The sequence below is a fragment of the Hippopotamus amphibius genome, chromosome 1 (genome assembly GCF_030028045.1).
Source record: "Hippopotamus amphibius kiboko isolate mHipAmp2 chromosome 1, mHipAmp2.hap2, whole genome shotgun sequence".
Taxonomy (NCBI): domain Eukaryota; kingdom Metazoa; phylum Chordata; class Mammalia; order Artiodactyla; family Hippopotamidae; genus Hippopotamus; species Hippopotamus amphibius.
Window position 1 is genome coordinate 234,816,916 of NC_080186.1, and position 21,504 is coordinate 234,838,419.

At 32.4% G+C, this 21,504-nt stretch overlaps 1 protein-coding gene across 1 annotated transcript in view; it reads right to left on the reverse strand.

Moving 5' to 3' along the window:
- Positions 1–21,504, reverse strand: part of NDUFS4 (NADH:ubiquinone oxidoreductase subunit S4) — a 108,971-nt gene that overhangs the window by 24,873 nt on the left and 62,594 nt on the right. The window lies entirely within an intron of this gene.

The window sequence follows — 21,504 nt, forward strand, 5'->3', positions numbered from 1 at the left end:
TTCTATTCATACTTATTTATAAATTTTTTTAAAGCTTTCTGACTTATTTCATCACTTTGTTATTTTACCATGTAAATTGTTATTTTGATATTTGGAAAAGATATACTGGGGGAGTGTTGGGGTACAGTGGGAAAGGGTTCATAAAAAAAAATTAGGTCACTTTTGTACAACAAAGCACTGGTTAATTTCTGAAGATTTTGCTGGTATAAAAGCCTGTATACATACAACAGACTGTTATTTCATGAGCAGGTAACTAATTACCTGCTAATTAGTTAGCAGAGAAAGAATGTAAAGGGATATTAAAAATAATGAAATATAAAAAGTGATTAAATTTTAAATACAAAAAAAAAAATCTCTTACCAATGGTTTTTGCGTCAAGCTGCTTACAAGGCATTCCCTTCAGAGGAAGGCCTGACCCTTTTTGCAAACAAAATCAATTAACTTTAATTATCTCCCTTTTTGATTTATCTCCCTTTGGTGAAACCTGCTGAAGAAAAAATGATATCAAACAGACGTCAATCTATTCTGCAAAGGCAAGCCAAAAAATCTGCATAATTTTTGCAGAAATGTGAGATGAAAACACTGGTAACTTAATTGACTCTTGTTCTATATTTCTATCCAGTGTAACAAATGCTCAACTGATGAATGCATACAATTTTGATGCCCCAGATTAGATCTATTTATCAATTTATAGCAGCAATCAGGACACAAAATAACAAAGTAATTCAGAGTTTGTCTCCATTTAGTAATAGTAAAACATTCTATCAATGTAAGATCATAGTAGGGTCCACTATATTATTCTTATAAATGAAGCATTTTAAAATCATGGTTCACTTACTAAGGTAAATTTTAAATAACTGGTTAAAAACAACAGGTTTAACATGGAAATTAGTATACCAAACTTGTGAAAACTAGAAAATTTAGCACATTTTGTCAATTTTAATTTCACTGTAATATGTCTTCTAACGAAGGGTAACATTTATTTGTGGTTCCACTCTAATCAATGCTTTGGGTGAATCTGTATAAGTACTCAGTTGTAATATGTACTGGGAAAAAACTAAATGTATTTCTGACTCAACTAGTCTTTCTACCCACAGATTAAAAACCCAATTCTTTAAAGTTATTTTAGCTGGCAACTTGCCTTTCCACCTGTACCAATAATTAGGTGTGGTTACTTTGTCAGAGGTTGTCTGTTTGGAGAAACTATTAAAATGATCCACATAAATATTCACACAAAAATGTGCTTCTAGGATATGCCTACATTTTTAAAGTTTCTTTGCTTAGAGGATAAAATAAAAACAAGATGAGTACAATTGGTACATATTTTTTAAAGGCATGAATATAAGTTTTAATTAGTAATTTCTAATTGTCAAGTTCAGCCTCAAAGAAAAGTAATTTCAGGCACTGATTACATTTAATAACCTTCTAAAGTATATTGCTCTACTCAAGGGCTTGAAAGCGACTCAGCTCCTGGGAAGTCCTTAATGTTTATTTCCCCCTTTGAATTCACTACAGTATTTGTAATTTTGCATATTAACTTATTACTTAACATTATATATCTTCATATTAATATGTCCTATTTCTTCAGTTATAGTTGACGCAAAGAATAAACAAACAGTATGAGCACATTACAGAGTTATGGAGTGAGGCATCCTTGTCACATTCCATAGCAACCCCTCCATTCTCAGCTGAGATCATAAAAACTGGAGCTATAAGTTGGCTATTCTTTTAATTAAGACTTATAGAAAAGGAAACATTAATCTCTTAATACCAGTTACCTCAGAAAGATGAGATCACAGGAAACAGATTTACTTTTTTCTTAATAAATGTCTATATGTGTGCACATGCCAATGTAATTTAAAAACCAATAAAGCTTTAATAAAATGGAAAGAGTATTTCTTGATTTGTACTATCAAAGCAGAAAGGGACAAAATGATTTTTTAAGGATGGAAAACCTCTTTAAAATCAGTGGCTACAAAATATTGCTAAGCTCCTAGCTGCCAGTGCTTCCATGCCCTCTCAAATTACGGCAATTATTTATTAATATCTTCCCCTAATAAAGCTGGCATTTGAACAAATGAGTTTCCAAATTTTGAAGCCCAAGTTGTTCTGACATAGAATCCCTGTCTTTGCCCACAGAAGACGTGTAAGGTACTGTAGCGGAGTTGAACTGCTGCCAAAGACAGAATAAAAAGGCTTGGCATCCCTCACATACGTGACACCTAAAGGGCACAGAAGCTCTAAAATTCCTAGTCCCTGTAGGCACACTCTCAGTCTAGACAAACTGATTTCTCACACTTTTAAAATGCATCAGAACACTCTATTGTTATCATTTCATCCACACAGCTTCAGCTAGTGACAGAAGAACATGTCCTTTAAGCGACATTTCAATGGGCTAAAGCTCCCATTCCAAGATCCCATTAAAACAATGTAATACTTGAAAAGAACTATGAGGCACTATGTTGAACTTTTTACTTGTGTCTTCAATGCTTTGCTTTCCTCAAAGTTCTCACTGACCTACCTGTGACTCAACTTTTGAAAATAAATAAATGATCTGCAAACTACTTAAACTATAATTGAACTAATTGATATTCTCTTTAGATTTTTACTTCTCTATTGCAATATGGATCATCTGTGATTATTTTAAAAAACCCACTTATGAAAGATAGAAATGCTTTGAAGATGCCAATGTTGTCTTTTACAGAGTTTTCATTTGATTGGTAAAATAGGTAATTTATAAATAATAATTCATAAATTTTCCATGACTACAAAAAAGTTAAATCAATAAGGTACAAGAAGCCTTCAAGTTGGCACCTGAAGAACTCACCAGTTAATAATAATCTATAAATTCTAATAAAATAAATAACCCTATATATAATATATGCAGACATTGAATTTTAAAACTAATTTTAAACAGGTCTAGTATGAAACCTATATTTATCTGATTAAAGAATGTCGCTTTCTGAATAAAGTTTCAGAAACAATCTTATGTACAATATGCTATTTTAAGAAATAGTAACTAATTAGCTAATCATGATTCAAAGATTAAAGGGCATTCAAATTCAAAAATTTGCTACTGAAAAGAAGCATAGCATAATTCCAAAGTTCTACTCTTTTCAGTACCATCCCCTCCACAATTTTAAATTCTAGAAAAGCTGACAGCTGACCTTCCATTTCACAAGTCTAGTTTAGTTAAATGAGAGAGGAATTTAAAAAATCATTAAGAAAGTATATGCCAGTATATGTAACTGAACTTTATTCTTTCAAATACCAATTTCCATTATAAAATATTAGTTTTCCATACAAAAACTGTATGATTCGGTTATCAACTGTCCCCATTTATCTTGTGTGAATTCAACTTTTTTTTTTTTTTTTTAAACAAAGGAAGCAGGGAACAAGCAATGGGAAGTTGGTGTCAAAATGCAGAAAAACCTCCCAGCAAGCTTCTTGCAACCACCCAGGATTTAGAGTCTTGCTGGCCGTTCTCTTTTCAATACCAGAATTTCACACATTTCAATGACTATTATGACTTCAAAGAATCAAATTTTCATCATTGTCCGTCATCTGCCGGTTGATTTGTATAAAGGAGTTCTTCTGCATGCACTCCAAACAAAAGCCTCCTTACTTTTGTGGCTATATATCAAGTTTAAAAGTTTTGTTTGTGACAGTTGTGTCTTTGGTAAATTAGGGTAACACTGAAGGAGTGCAGCTGCTCTGCAGGAACCTCCTTTTTGGCACCATTTCACTTAAATAAAAACTGAATAATTAGCTTCTGCCTTTATTAAGCCACAAAAATGCCACTGGTCTTAGTAATTACTTCCGGTTGCCCCACCCACTTAACCTTAATACACTTGTCATAAAGAGAAATTAATGAAAAAGGTTTTCACCACTTTGGATGAATTTTTGATAGATCTCTCAGTACACCAGAAGAGCCAAAATTTTTACCAGGATTTTTGGTAATAAGTTCACTAAGTTGCATGTTATTATGTATCAATGTTGAAAAGTTTTAATAGAGTACATATTGGAACATTAAGTACAAATAATGCTTATAGAAACTTGTTCTATTGCAGGCTGTAAGTTACCAATTATGTGTTTAAATTTATTTTAGGGCTAAAACTGATCTAAATTTGATGATTGTGTTTATATTCTACTTCAACCACGAAAGATGTTAAAAGGAAAACAATCCTGGATTTGTAATAAAAACTTCCTTTCAAGTGCCCTACAGATACTTAACACAAGAAACTCATTAAGTGGTCTCATAAGTAATGAAGGACATTTTACAAAATAAATTTTACAGTTTGAAAAATAATAAAGAGTTGGCAGATAGCACAGCCATATGTATTTACTTACCATGGAAGAACTTTAAACATTTCTAAAAAGTTATTGGCCATAGCGATTCGAGATACAATCAAACTGTGAAAATACATTAGAAGTGTGCCAGTAGAACCAATTTTTGTTTGTTTGTTAATGCAAACATTGATGTAGGATTCTAACCAGGTAACGAAACAAGTGTTGGAATATATCCATTATATCTTACATGTTGGGCAAAGCTATCATGAAACCAAAAGTTAAGTTTTAAATGTAATGTTGTTAAGACATTAACAGATGAAGCAAACGATGCAGTTAATCATATAACAAGTGAAAACACTAAGAATTAGAGACGTGTCTCAATCTCAAACTATTTTCATTACTCCTAGATTCTTCTGAGCAGGATAGGGTAGAGCAAGGGCTAAAAGCAAAGGACTAAGTCAAAGATTCTAACCCAAAAAATTGGGTTAGAATCCCAACTTACGTGGGCAAATTAACAGATTTCTCCTAAATCATCATCTATAAGGATACATTAGACGAAGTAAAATGAGGACTAAATAATGTATGTAAAGTGCTTGGGCAACAGAGAGGTGTCCCATGTATTTTTAGTGTCTACTATGGATTAGACAGTGGACACAGTGCTCAACAGTACAGACATGATCTCTATCCTCATGAAAACTACTATTTGACTTTTTAAAAAGGACAGAGTGAACAAGTGATGGGAAGTGGTTGTTAAGATGAAAAAAATCTCCCTTCTTTGAAGAATATGAGTCAGTAAATAAAACACAACAGAAGGTCTTATAATTAGAGTCAATAAGTTGCTTCAAGTCTGGAGGAGAGAAAAACGTAGTTTTCTTTTCAAATAAAGGCTGGATATTTCATTTTTTGTATGTGTGAAAAACACTGAGTACGATATATGTTAAATAAACTTGTTTAAGTATGCAACCACATACCAAAAAGCCTATGACACTCATGGAAGTAAAGGAATAAGGTATTATTTAGCTTTGTTCATTTCAATTTGAATTGACAGATCCTACCATGCCAAGTTATCTATGCCAGGGCCCATAGAGAATATACAAATAAGACTTTATTCCTGAATTTTAAAAGTCTATTATCTGTGTACTCATAAGAAGGGGGATAAATAAATAATCATTACTGTAAAATACAATATTAGTTAAGATTCAGATAAATCTCGAGGAACCCAAGCGCTGCCATTTGCTAGCTATGAGGTATTGACACGTTGCTTAAACTCTGTCAGTTTCCTCTGTGAATAAATGCACTACAAAGAATTCCCCGGCAGTCCAGTGTTCATAACTCCGTGCTTTCACTGCCGAGGACGAGGGTTCAGTCCCTGGTTGGGGAATTAAGATCCTGCAAGCCCTGCAATATGGCAGGAAAAGGAGAAAAAAAAAAGGGGGTGGGGGTGGGGGAAGGCACCACAAAGCCTATCTCACAGCAATGTTTAGAAGGATTAAGTCAGGATGGGAAGTAAAATGTGATAAATGCCACGGGCGTCAAACAAAAGAGAGATTGTATTTGGTTTCAAAGGTGCAAAAGTATCAGAAAATACTTTTTCTGACTGAAGAGGGAGACAGAAGATTCTTTCAGGATATTTATGATTTTAAGAATATACTGTTAAAACATTATAACAATTTGAAATTTTTTAAATGTATCCATGCTTTTAAAACCGAATTGCTTTTCTAATGTATATTACCTACCAATAATTATCTCTATACATATCCACTTTGTTTAGTTATAATAATAATAAAGTTATTTTGCATTGTTTTCAAGTATCCCACAGCTTAGTTTTTTCTCCATGTAGTTACCCAGTTTTCATATTTCCTGTTTTAATGGCCTCATTAATAATCTATGAAGTTGATATACCACAATTTCTTAGCCAATTCCTTACTATTGAAAAATCAAATTGTTTTGTTACTATTTCTTTTAAAGGATACATTCCTGCAGTGAAAATCTCAGTAGCCTAATTCTTTAAGGTTAGTCACTGAGGGTAACACTAACTGGGTCAAAGGTTATAACCATTTCCCTGGTTCCTGATGTTATCAAATTGCTTTCCAAAAGGATGGTAAATTTTTATACTGCCACCCACAATGTCAGCCAATTTCCATTTATGCTCTAAAGGCACAGAGAAACAGGTATAAATTAATTGGATTAAATTTATTTATTGTGTATTCTTCCATACAAAACTATAAAGGAGCAGATGAGTCTGATTTTTGACTTACAAAAACATTTTAAAAAATTAACAAAATTTCCTCAAAATTGACCCGAATGCTACCAGTAGAAACAGCTGGGAAAAGGTAACACTCACCTAAAATCTAATTAACTGTTCAGAATATAACTCTGGAACATCATAGAGATGTATAATCTTTCTGTAATGGTGTAAGGATGGTAATTATTTCCAGATTCTTACTGTACATAGTTATATTATAGTACATGATTTGACATATGGCATAGCGAAATCAAGCCTACTAAACAGCTATTTTAAGACAGAACGCTATGAATTTTTTTTTCCCACCATGTCACATGGCTTGCAGGGTCTCAGTTCCCTGACCAGGGACTGAACTCGGCCCACAACAGTGTAAGCCCGGAATCCTAACCACTAGGCCACTCGGGAACTCCCCTGGAATGCTGTAATTTTTAAAAAAATCATATAGAAGTAAACTTTTCCCCCCAAATCAAGAAAATCGATTGGAAGACTTTATTTTTATAAGGGAACACTTGAAACAATCTTCATTTTCTACTAACTCTGAAACAACTGAAAGTTACTTAAAAAAAATGCTTAATAAATAAATGAACAGTCAATACTGCCTCAGTGAAAACCAGCCTGCTTCACTGAAGCATTCTGAAAGTTAAGCTAAAATTTTTTTAAACTTATGAGAAAGATGTAACATTAATAACAATCAACTTTTTAATACATAAACCCCCTCCCCTTTTGCTACAGAATTTTTTTTATTTTTAAAGCACTAATTCATATAGCTATATTAGGTCACATAATAGCTTTTTTCAGAAGCTGAAATAAAGGGGAAAAAATTTTGGCCACAAAACACTCGGAGCTTACATAGCATATTAAATTTTTAAAAGATCCAATCTGTTATTTCTTAATCAAACAGTCCCCCTCACACCCTGGTAATAAATTAAAAAGCTGACATACACACAACATAAATTAAGAATTATAAGAACAAAAGCCACAGCAGCAGAGAACTAAATATGAAATAACTTTTGAATAAGCATCGGGGCAAAGGTACAGAAGGTAAATAAACATCCAAAAATCAAATGATGGTTTAAGCAATAAATGAAATTAGTTAAATCCAGAAAGGAAGCTGAAAATAATGGATCTAAAGCTGAATGTTTCTAGTTTAAAAAAGCAATATTCAAGAGGCAGTGCTGTGAAAGCCAAACTGGATTTCAAGGAGACGCAAAAAATATAAAACAACCCCTCACTAACTTAGCATAAGAATAAAAGTTAAGCTATGCAATATGTCTCCTTTCTGACTTAGGAACTGAGAGTTGTTCACTTAACTGAAAATATTAGTGAAAACAGGATCATTAAGTAAATACACACATGCATGCATACACAGCCACACTTTAAACACTGTTTTATAACTTAAAAAGCATACATGTACATTCTTTCAATAATCCTCTGATATAGGGTCAGTACCTTTCCTCTGAGTGTAGGTCCAGTGGTTAGAATTCCAAGTGCTGTTTCTTCCATAAACTACCAAGAAAATGCATAGCTACAATTTACAGTTTTGGTTTTTTTAATGTGAAGTGAGAATACAATGACATTTGTGAAACATGAATCCAAAATCTGTCTAGATTTCTTTGACATCACAACTTTTTATAATTGTTTCACCTCCACCTAATTTGACAAAAGTCGTGTTAGAAATTCACCTTTATTGTCTTTTCAAAGTATTCAAAAGAACTGTCATATAAAGAATTCTTTGTCCCTCATATAGCAGCATTCAGACTGTAGTATCCAATTAAATTATGTAATTACAAGGGCAAGTAAAACTGGCATAGAAAGGTGTGGAAACAAGCACAGCTGAGTCTTGGTAAACATATGACTCATTACTGAGAGCTGAAGTCTGGTAGTATACTAAAATGAAACCCAAATTAAGCCATAGTATGTAGTATGTTGGTAAGGATGTTTTAGAGGAAGAACTGAGAGCATCAATAGCTGAGCATATTATTAAAGGTTGGCTTAAAAAATTAAAGATGCATTAAAGCCGTTACTGTAAAAGACTGACACAACGTAGTATATGGCTCTTCACTGGGATGCATGACGGAGTAACACACACCAGACTATCACCGTTGCTACGTAAACTATAAAACCAGGAAAGGTAAGCAACATTCTTCAGATATTAGACAACGGATAACAGGTAGCATCATACCGTCTTCCTGAAAGAAGGAAAATTCATGATGTAGTCCTACAATTGTCCCAGCTTTAAGCCTGGGGGCATATTCCAGTCATGATATGGAGCCCAAAGAGAACAGAGCAGTCTCACTGAACAGAGCTACTAACATTTGTGAGGCAGAGTTCTGAAGAGGAACAGGTAATTAAGAAAAAAGAAATTTAAGACATCCAAATTGGAAAGGAAGAAGTAAATTAACTCTGTTCACAGAGTTATAGGAGTCTACACACAATCACAAAACCTGCTGGAGCTAATGAACAAGTTCAGCAAAGTGGCAGGATAAAAAAAAATCAACACACAACAAATATCAGTTGTGTTTCTATACACTAACACTGAACAATATGAAAAGGAAATAAAGAAAATTCCTATTTAAAAGATATATATATACCTCTATGTTCAATGCAGCATTATTTACAATAGCCAAGATATAAAAGCAACCTAAACATCTACCAATAGGTGAGTAGATAAAGAAGATTATATACACATATAAATACAACAGGATATTACTTGGCCCTGAAAAAAGAATGAAATCTTACCATCTGCAACAACATGGATGGACCTAGAGGGTATTATGCTAAGTGAAATAAATCAGATTGAGAAAGACAAATATCATATGATTTCCTTTATATGTAGAATCAAAACAAAACAAAACAAAACCAACCAGAAACAGACCCAGATACAGGAATAAACTGGTTACCAGAGGGAGGAGTGGTTGCATGGTGGATAAGATAGGTGAAGGGAATTAAGAGGTACAAACTTCCAGATACAAAGTAAATAAGTCATGGGGATGTAGTGTACACCACATGGAATACAGTCAATACTACTACTATAACTGTATGGTAACAGATCGTAACTAGATGTATCATGGTAACAAATAAATAAATAAACATTTTTTTAAAAGGGAAAAAAAACTGCCAACACCATTTCAATGGGGAAAGCGCCAACAAATAGTGCTGGGAAAACTGCATACCCAAATACCAAAGAATAAAATTGGATCCTTTACCTTATTATACCATATACAGAAGTTAGTTCAAAATGGACCAAAGACCTAAATGTAAAAGCTTAAAACAATAAAACCCCTAAGTTTTATGCACCAAAGGACATATATCTGATAAAGTGTTAATACCCAGAACTCCTACAACTCAACAAAAAAGAATCCAAATAAAAAATGTGCAAAGTACTTGAATAGACATTTCTCCAAAGAAGATACATGCAAATGGCCAATGAACACATGAAAAAAATGCTCAGTATCACTAGTCATTAGGTAAATGCATATATATACATTACTAATAAAAAAAATCAAATTGTACACTTTAAATATATGCAGTTTATTATGTCAATTATATGATCAATAAAAGTTCTTAAAAAAAAGAAAATGCAAATCAAAACCACAATGAGATACCATTTCACACCCATTAGAATGGCTATTACTTAAAACATGGAAAGTAAGTGCTGGTGAGGATGTAGAAAAATTGGAACACGTGTGTGTTGCTGGTGGGAAAGTGAAAATGGTACAGCTATGTGGAAAACAGTATGGTAGTTCTTCAAAATGTTAAACACAGAATTACCATATAATAATCCAAGCAATTCCACTTCCACATATATACCCAAAAGAACTGAAAGCAGGGACTATATATATGGATTTGTACATCCATGTATATAGCAGCATTATTCACAACAGGCAAAGGTGGAAACAACCCAAATGTCCATCAGTGGATGAATGGATAAACCAAATATGGCACATATATACAACATAACCTTAAAAAGGAATGAAATTCTGACACATGCAACAACATGGATGAACCTTGAAAACATTATGCTAAATGAGTAAGCCAGTCACAAATGGACAAATATTGTATGATTCTGCTTATATCATACATTATTTGGCAAATTCATAGAGACAGAAGGTATAATAAAGGTTACCAGGTACTAGCACAATATTATGAATGTGCTTAATGCCACTGAATTGCACTTAAAAGTGGTTAAAATGGTGAATTTTGTGTTACATATACTTACCACAATTTTTTTAAAAAAGAAAACGGAATGACATCTTTAAAGTGCTAAAATAGAAACCTTCAATCTAGAATTCTATATCCAATGTTATCGACTGAATGTCCATAACATTCAGCAACCCCTTGCCCTTCAAATCCATATATTGAACGCTTAACCCCAAATATGATGGTTACTTGGAGATAGGGCCTTCAGGAGGTAATTAGGGTTAAATAGGTCATGATGTGGGGTCCTTATGATGGGATTAGTGCCTTTATAAGAAGAGACACCAGGGCAATGTCTTCTCTGCCATGTGAGGATACAGTGGGAAGGCAGCCATCTACAAACCAGAGAGACAGTCCTAACCAGAAACCAACCACGTAGGCACTTGGGTCTTGGACTCCTAGCCTCCAGAACAACGAGAAAATTAATTTCTGTTGTTTAATCCATTCAGTCTAGGTATTTTGTTATGGTAGCCTGAGCTAAGACAAAGTCTTTCAAAAGCAGAGGCAAAACAAAGGCATTTCCAGATAAACAAAAGCTGAGAGTCTCTGTCCATATAGATCTGCACTACAAACAATGCTAAATGAATTTCTCCAGGCTGAAGGAAAGAGATACCAGAAATCTGTGTCTATAAAGAGGAATGAAGAATACCAGAAATGGTAAATTTTTGAGTAAATATAAAATAATTTTCTTCTTGTTTCTTTAATTTCTTTAAAAGATTATCTCGAGCAATATTAATAATTTATTATGAGATTTATAAAATACATGGAAGTGAAACCTATGTCAACATTAACACAAAGGACTAGACTGACAGATGGAAGCACTGTTTCAAGATTCTCATGTTACATGTAAAGTGATATATTATTAGTTCATGGTAGACTGTACAAAGTTAAGAATGCATGTTGTAATCCCTAAAGCAACCACTAAAAAGAAAAGAGGTACAGCTAAAACATCAATAAAGAAGATAAAATGGGTTTCCAAAAATGTACTCAATCCAAAATGAAGATGAGAAAGGTAGGGAGGAGGCAAGGAGAAAAGAAATCAAATGGGAATTAAAAGGCAGAGACTGTCAAACTAGATGAAATAAAAGCAAGAGCCAAATATATGTGCAAGGTACAAACTTTAAATACAAGCTCACAAACAGCTTAAAAGTAAAAAGGTAGAATAAGATGCACCATGCAAAACTAAGAATAAGAAAATGGAAGCAGCTATATTAATGTTGTCAAAGTAGACTTCAGAACAAGTATTTAGCACCAGGATAAAGAGGGATGTTACATAAAGATAAAAACATCAATTCATCAACAACACATAATCTTCAATGTTTGCTTCAAAATAACTGAAGCAAAAAAGTGATCCAACTAACAGAAGAAACAAATTATATTTTGAGATGTTAACACCTCTCTCAGTAACTGACAGAAGACACAAAAATATCAGTGAGTATAAAGAAAACCTGAACAACACTATTAACCAACCTAAAACTTAACTGAAATGTATAGATCACCAAACCCCCAAACTAAAAAATGCACATTCTTTCCAAATGTACATGAAACATTAATCAAAATAGACCATATTCTGAGCCATAAAAAAAATTTTAAAATTTCAAAATTGAAATCAGTGTGTTGTTGACTACAATAAAATTAAATTAGAAATCAAAAATAATTTGGTTCACCAAATAAATGATGAAGATAAATACTGTAGATATATTAGTGGATGATCACCTTGCATTGTTTTGGAAAGGCTTTGTAATAAGAAAGAATACAGACCGACATGTAAGATAGGAGAATATTTCTCAGATAGTCTTTATATAACAAACCCTGTTACAATGTATTATAAAAAAAGAGTAATAGCTTTAGTAGTACTAATTGCTACACAGTGGCCTAATATCTTACATTTATTTATGATATAAATATATCAACCTGCACACCCACAAACTGATAGCACAATAATAGCTAAGTTCATAATGCTGATCCTCAGGATGTACTAAGCTTTGAAGTGCTTTCTAATTCAATGCTACATCATTTAAGTACTATGTGTTTTTACTGTTTTCTAATTCTTAGATGTACAGTATTTAGCTATTGGATAGAACTTGTTAAACCCCATGTGTCAGAGTTTGAAAGGCATATATATAATTGGATTACGTATACTAGAAAAAATATATAGGCCATGAAGACCCATATCTCTAAAATTATACATAGTTAATTAGTAAAAACTTCTCAAGAAGGTTATTAATTATCTTTAGGTATCAAAAATATTTAAAACATGAATACTAAATAAGCCCTTTGATTTACTAATCCCACTTCAAAGAATCATTCCTAAAATAAAGATGTTATCAAAGATTACTTAGGAATAGAGATGTTCATTTAACATTGGGTATAACAGCAAAAACTGCAAACAACCTGCAGTATAACAAGATATATTATTATGGCATAGCCATATAATGGTAGATTATATATCCATTTACAATTATTCTTTTGAATAATTTTAGACAAAGATATTCACAATATAATGCAAATAAAGTGAAAAAAACAGGACATCAAACTAAAGGATAATTTGTGTTGTATATAAGTATGTTGGATGTTGGTGTGTTTAAATATTCATATGAAAAAGAAGTAAACTCACCAAGACTATGACATTAAAGGTGATTTTAATTTATGTTAATATTTCCAAGTTAATGTTTCTACAATGTACATGTTTTACTATTAAAATCAGTAAAAAAATTTTTTAATTACATACAATTTAATGACCAAATATAAAGCTTAATAACATGAATAAGGCCTTCAAAAACTTCTTTGGAGTAATACAGCTTAAAACTCGCACCATTAAAATAGGTTATAAATAACTAAGGAAATTTCTCATGGGAATGATAAGTATACAGCAACACATCTACACAACAGATCGGCAGAAATTATGTAAAGAAAGATAATAATATCACAGATGCTTTAGTAAAATGCCATAGGCTGTAAGAAAAGGCAAGTTATATAACAAAAATCATTAAATACCAACTCGACATGCACAAACACACTTCACTAACATAAGGCCCATTGTAATTGAGACCAATATTTTGCTCCAAGATCCTCGAGGACTCAAGATCTGAGGAGCAGATTGACTTAGTAGTCTTCTCAATTTAGATTTAATTAAGGATAAGGGTGATAATTTCAGTTTGTTTTTCTTTTCAGACTAATAACTTCAAACAGGAAAAAAAAGAGGGGGAGGGACTTTTATTGAATGATGAAGTAAACAAGATATTGTGTTCTCCTGTTGTTTAATGTAGGTATTCTCAATTAACTTTCAAAACAACTCTAAAAAGTGTTTTCATTTTATGAGGACATTCACAGAGGTTAAGTAACATGCTCAAGGTCACACAGCTAAAAGAAGGAATTTAAAGATCTAATGCTACATCTATAAACAAGCCCATGGTCTTTCTAGTATTCCAGGTTTCTCACTAGGTTGAAAATGTCAAGTAATACAATGTACAAGTCATGGTATTTCTTCTTACAGTTAGTAAATGTCTTCAAAAGTCTTATATATTCCCAAAGAGGGAAATAAGACAATGAAAAAAATGCAGTTAGACAGTACGGTCATTTGTGTCTCTTCTCTCTAGATCTGATGTAGCTCTCCCATCATTTTGGAAGAAGGAGAGGAAAAAAGAAGCAAAGAAAGAAAAAGGGCAAAAGGAACAGATGTGTGGAAAAAGAAGAGAAAGAACAATAGGGGAATAAAAGAGACACAGAAGAGTGAAAAAAAGTAAAGAATAATGATAGCCAAAGAATTGGCCAGAGAGTCAAAACTAGACAGAGACAGAGGTGGAAAGCGCAAAGGAGGAGTAAGAAATAGCTAGCCATGAAACAGGGGACATTACGGGGGTAGGAGGAAACAGAAGCAGTCAGAAAGAGAAAGAGATGACTACCAGCTACATAGTCAGCAAAAGAGGCAAAGAGAGTCACAGAGACAGACGGAAAAAAGCCATGCAAACAGTGGGCAACACAAATATATGTGGGGCTTTGTCAGCACCTACCTGGTGGACAGCAGCTCAGACAATTTCTTATCTTCCTCTACCCTGAGGACAAATCTCCTCTATCTGCCCCCCCTTTCTGGGAGGGAGAAGGGGTGGTTTGAGGGTGGAGGGGGGTCAGTGTAGGAGGGCCAGGAGAGTGGAAAATTAGAGGAAAAAGATAAGTTTATTATTCCAGGTCCCAATATGACCTTTATAAAAAAAACAATTTCAAACTCAGAAGATTCTTTAACAGTGAATTATTATACCCTATGTAAAATCTAAAATGCAAACACAAAAACTGGGGTCCTTTTAAAAAAGTAGTTGTTATGAATTCAATTACTTGTAGAAAACTTTGTGAAAACTATAAAAATTTCATGAATGTCAAAAAAAAGGGCATATGAGTAAATAAAAATAGCAACAAACAAATCACTCCCTTTGCGCTTCTTTGAAGTGACCTTTAACCATAATAGCTAAGTAATTCTCAAGCTTTTTTGAGCAGTAAATCAGATCAAATCACTTTCCTTCTTAAAACCCTATAATACCTTCCCATTAAAATTAGGATAAAATTCAAACTTGTTTCCATGGACGTAAAATCTTACCTAATCCAGCTCCTTCCTAGCTCTCTGACCTCACTTTATATCACTCTCCCCCTCTGTCACTATGTCACATAGCTTTCCTTCTCTTCTTTGACTACTACCAGCAGCTAGTTTACGCTTTAAGGCATTACCTTTTTTCTCTGTGGTGTGCTCCTACCCTGGCTTCTCACATAGCTGGCTCCTTCTCATCATTCAAATCTTAGTTCATATTTCATATCTTCTCAAAATGTTTTTCCTTGAATGCCCTATAAAAAACCCCTATTCTACCAAAACCCCCAGCTATTCTCTATCCTATCACCTTGCTTGCTTTTTTTTCTTGTAACATTCATTAATCTATGAAAGTATCTTAATCATTTAGAAATAAATTTGGCATATGCTTACACACGAAGATACTGATATAAGCCCTAAGAGCAACGATGCTGTTCCTTATTTACTGTTATATCCCCAGGGCCTAGAATACCATACATAGCAGGTGTGCAAATAATTGAATGAACAAATGAAAAAGTACAATACAATTTTATATTATAAATGAGTAAAAAAAAAAAAAATCCCTTGCAGGATCTCCACAAACAGCTACAGACTGTAATAGTTGAAAACTCCTAACCCTAGAGGAATTTTAGTCTCCAAACACTCCAGGCACATGACACACCAGCCATGGTGTGAATATTTAATACATTATAAAACTTACTAAAACAGGAACCTTCTTTTAATTTTTCGGATGTCAAATTTCTAACTACTGACTTAGGCTTAAAAATCTTTTTAATTGATAGATTTTAATTATAACAATACATATTCAGTAGTCATTACAATAGGTGCAAATCAGTACACTAATCAGATCCTCAGTTCTTAAATTTAAATTGGCATTCTCAGCCCAACATTTTGGTATATTTGTCTCCTATATGTTGCTTAGAGAAAGCCAAGATCATTTTTTATACCTATTTGATTGGAAGCATTAAAAAAAAACCTCTCATTAACATGCAATAAACTCAAAGTTGAAACAAATAAAATACTAAACACGAAACAAGAACTGAACAAAATGCTTATTCACACATATCTTGAAAAACATGCCTAATAAAGACAGAGTTTTGTGGACACATAGTATACTGCCTGCAGTAAAGCTTCCATATCACTACCCTACATTTTAAGCCTCCTCATCTTGTAAAACATGAATGATTCTTGCACACTTTCAACTGGCAACCTGAAGAGTCAAATCAGAGCACAAACTAAGTCATATAAGATTAGAAAACTTGAACACAGAAACAGATTCAGTGTTGCTAGTCTCAAATTCCAAGGTCTGCATTTTCCTTTCCTTTACTCGAATTCTATTCCCGGACATACATGATATAAAGAGAAAAAATAATTGTCACCAAAAGATGTTACTCCTATTTTCTTCATTTCCTCTCACCTCGGCCTTCATTAAGAACTTACTATAAGATGATGGACATGAGGCTTTTAACAAGTTTAATGTGGGTATTTGGAATTAATTTTTGAAATATCCGGCAAGCTGGCCAATTAAAAAAGCTATAACTCTAAAAACAAAATATCCTCTTTCTACTACCAAAGAAACAAACAACAAAATCCTACTTACATTCAGATACAGAATAAAATAAAGCATCATATATCTATATGCTCTGATATAAACCTTGATGATTAGTTTATAATTATATTCAGTTAAACAAATAAAATTAGACAACCAAATTCCAAGGAGATAATATACAGCTTATGACTTTGAATTCATTTTAAAAAAATGATAATGTATTTTCACATATAAACTGTATAACCTCTAAAATATGACCAAAAAATCTTAATGTAAAATGCAAGCAAATAAAATATTATCAATTCTACTTTATTGAGAGCCAAAGCTCCTACATAATAACATGCAAGAATTTTAAATTCTTGAAAGCAAGTGTCAAGTACTATACACAATTTCCATACGCAGCAGGTAGTAAAGCAAGAAAAGAACTGACACAGTTACTCTCCTTAAAAGAGACATACAATGGAGAACTGTTATACAGCTCTAGCATACTACAGATCTATGCATTAAAGATGTTGTGGCTATTAACAGTTTAAACCTTTACTGTATTTTGCTAATTGGTACATAGAACTTTAAAGCTTTTGAAAGATAAAACATTCCAGTCAGTTCAATTCTCCAGCATTGTTCAAGTATTCCAAGTAGGAACAAAGAGGAAAATAAATCTGCTTTAATTGCTGAAGAATCACAGATAATAGAGATGGCTGAACACTGCAGAGGAAAGAGCTTTTGTTCCTTAAACAATTTTAATAAAGAAAGATCATTCTCTATTTTAAGTTTAAATGGTTCCTGTCTGCATATTAAACTACTATAACATTCATTTCCTCTGTATTTAGTTAGTACAAGTTTTATACAGCTTGATAGTATGTGAAAATAACTTACTTTAATTGGGAGTATATTTTAGAACAAAGTTCTAAATTTATCAATATAATTTTATTTAAAATAACTGCATATAATAATTGATCTGACTTGTTTTAATCAGTATTAAATGTAAGTTAATTGAAGTTGTTTTAAAACACGATATGTCATTAAGAGTAGAAATATTTCTATTTAAATGATCAATTAATTCTATTAATTTAATAGAATTCAGTAATTTAAGAGGATTTTTTATCCATACTATCCATACAAGCTATATTAATATTAGTTCATATGCTGAAGTATATTATGTCATGTAACAGGAATATTATATACAATTTAATCCTCTTCTAAACATATATAAACAATTACTATGTGATTAGTGCTATTGGTACATAATACATTTACTGATTAACCTATATCAAAAGTGTAGAAAGAAGAACATTTATTTCTAGCTATACGAAGTCAACATTTTTCATTACTTGAATTTTTTATATTTTCTAAAATTAATGCCCCCCCCACCCCACCCCCGGCACACCAGTACTTGAAAAAAAGCCAATTAAAGAATGGCCATTTCACTATAAAATTCACACTACCAAAATCATTAGTCATTACTTCTTTTTTAGAATATTAAGCAATATTAGTGCTACAATCTTAAAAGCTGTTCACCAATTTTCTTCAGTAGTTTGTGGGTAATGTAAAACCAACAGAGAACAGCACATTGTAAAAAAAACAACTGCTGTTTTTAAAACCTAAAACTATATTGCAAACTAACATTTATATTTAGTCAACACTTTTCTCTTTTTAATAGTCTCATCTAAATAAAGAATATAAATAAGCATCTGCAAAGTAAAAAACATGAAGAAACATTATTCCATATTTAGTAAAAGTCTTAAAGAAAAAAAACTTTCATGCTAAACTGCCACCATGGAAGGGTCTCAAAGGCTGCTATTCTTTGATGTAAAATGAAATACTACTTAGTGAATAAAACATAAAAAACTCCTGTCTACCCTTCAAAGAGACATATCCTTTGACCCAGTACTCCAGACTAAAGCCTTGAAATTTTTGCACAAGAATGCTGCGTGAGGAAAGTCCAGACAAAACAGACACTTGAGATGCTAGAAGGCTGTATAACCCCAATCACAGACACTACTCCTTCCAATAATCTAGCAGAGATAGCGCTGCCATACAGCAAAAGAAAGTAATCTCACCAAAAGAAAACTGACCCCTTGGGGAAAAATAAAAAAAAAGCAAGCAGTCAAAGCAAATGTAAGCCTTTAACTTAGGTTTATCTTTTTGTGCAGGTCACCTCTTAATGACTGATTTTTAATTCAAGTTTCCAGACATAAAAAGTTTTCATCTATGAACTTTTAGTATTGTAGGAGGCAAAAATAACATAAAACAAATACTGGACGTTGCAAATATGGTTTTATTTTGAAAGACTTGCAAAAATCATTCATTTTTATAAATTTCTTAGAGTAAGTTCAAGCAATGAAAACACTTCAAACCTATTAAAGTGATGATAAATTTCTATTAATTTGTTGCTGCTTGCAGACATTCTAAAACAGTAATATTTGTTGGCTGAATATGTTAATAACATGCTTAATCAATAGCAATTATTTATCGCAAGCATCAACAAGTAACAAAGTTTTAACTGCTGCGTTATTGCTATTTGGAAGTAACTGTCAAACAGCAAAACATAAGAAATTGGTAACACTCAAAACACTGACTCTATTTATTTTACATGCGTACCTAATTTTAAATTAGATATTAATACAGACTACTTAAAATATCCAAAATATTACAATTTTACATTAATAATGTGTACTATCAGGTAATTTTTCAGAAAAAAAAAAAAACAAAAAATCTGGTGTGGGGTGTGACATCCCACACCACAGATTTAAGATTTACAGAGAGCTAAAAAGAAAGTTTCCTTTCTCACATGCATGTATGTTGAGAATGCATGTATAACTAAGCAGAACACCGTTATAAGATTTAAAACAGGTGGTGCTTAATAGTTTTTAGACAAAATAACTAAGTACCTAAATGAAAGCAAACCATTGAAAATATCAACATAAACACTGAGGAGTAGTGCCTGGCACAAAAGTGCTCAGTATTTATTGAATAAATAAATGAAGAATGAAGGAAAGATGGCATATAATAATTTTATGGAAGTAATGTCAAACTATTAAGGCTTATTTCACATTATTTTTATTAATAAACTGAAATAATTCTTATTTTATCAGGGTGGTTTTTTATTTTTGTGTGTTAAAATATTAACTATAGCAGTTGATAGTTCATATAAGGTAATTGTGAAAAACAGGAATTAGTATTTTTACAATACTTAATACAAATGATTAAAAGACAAATCAAAAATACACCTATGTAAGTCTAATTTATGCTTCGGTTGTTTTGTGGGGAAGCATTTACTCAAAATCTTCAAAGAGTACTGAAATTTTAACTTCTCTTTTTTGTATAATACAAGTGAAAATAAAAACACAATGTGTTCATTGGACTTGGGCATTCATCAAATGTACTGAAAGGAGATTGGGGTGGGGTGGCATAAAGAAAAAACAGTTACTCTCTTAATAAACACAAAGGCAAAGACATTCTTCACTCAACCTCCATGGCACAGCAACTCCAGCAACAAAAAACAAGGGCCTAGCAAGCAACCATTTGTAGGCTTTCCTTATTATCTGTAGGAAGTATCACATACTTGAAAATAATAATGTGTAACCCACAAAAAACACTGTGCTTCTACATAAATCAACAAGATTATTTTAAGATGCTGTCGTCTACTCTTTTGATATTCAACATTTTATTAGTTGCAAGAGTAAATGAAAAGGATAGTTTATACACAACAAATGAGAGAAGATATTAAGAATGACTGATTAATTTACCATGTGCTCTGATATAAAATTCCTTATTAGCAGTAATCCAGGAATTACTACAATTTTATTCTCTGAAGATTTGTTTTCTAACAATGTCAACATTGTATATAGTTCTAAAATGACAAAATGGCATTTTCTAGTGTAAAGAATTCTAAGCCAACTTCACCCCTCTACATTGTACGCCTAAAAAAAAAGATAGGATACAATTGTCATCATACAACTGATGCCCAGAATAAAATGTTTTTTTCTTTGTATGGTACTGACATCCCTGAAACACTAAAAATTCCTTTCATTTATGTTATATATATTAAATTCTGCCTGTCAGATGCAACAGTGAAAAATGAAAGAAAATTAAGGTTTACGTGGTGACATGCCCTTTGAGCTAATCTGCTAACAGTTTAAAATAATAAGCAGTATATACTTAAGATGAAAGAAATGAAACATGACAGTACAAATAAAAAAGGGTCTGAGGTCCTAGCTCTCCATGAAATCCACATAAGCAAGAAGTATGAGAACCTAAATTTTAAGTTGCCTTACTAGACTGCTAAGATTAAAAGGAACAGAGGTAATAATCCCCACCATATCCTGCACCATACATCTGGAGTATCATGAGAAATTCTGGCAACAACATTTTAAAACGGATTCAGTCAAACTGGAAGGTAATCAAGATAATGAATTAACTGAAACTCACGTAAAATGAACCAAAGCCGTGGGGATATTTAAGCCAGAAAAGAGAAGACCTAGGAGAACGATTCTTAAACATTTTGGTCTCAGGACTCCTTTACACTCTTAAATATCATTGAGACCTCAATGAGATTTTGCTTATATGAGACAGACCTATATTTATCATAAAAGAAATTAAAATGGAAAAAATTTAAATATAAACTTAGTTTAAAATAATAAACCG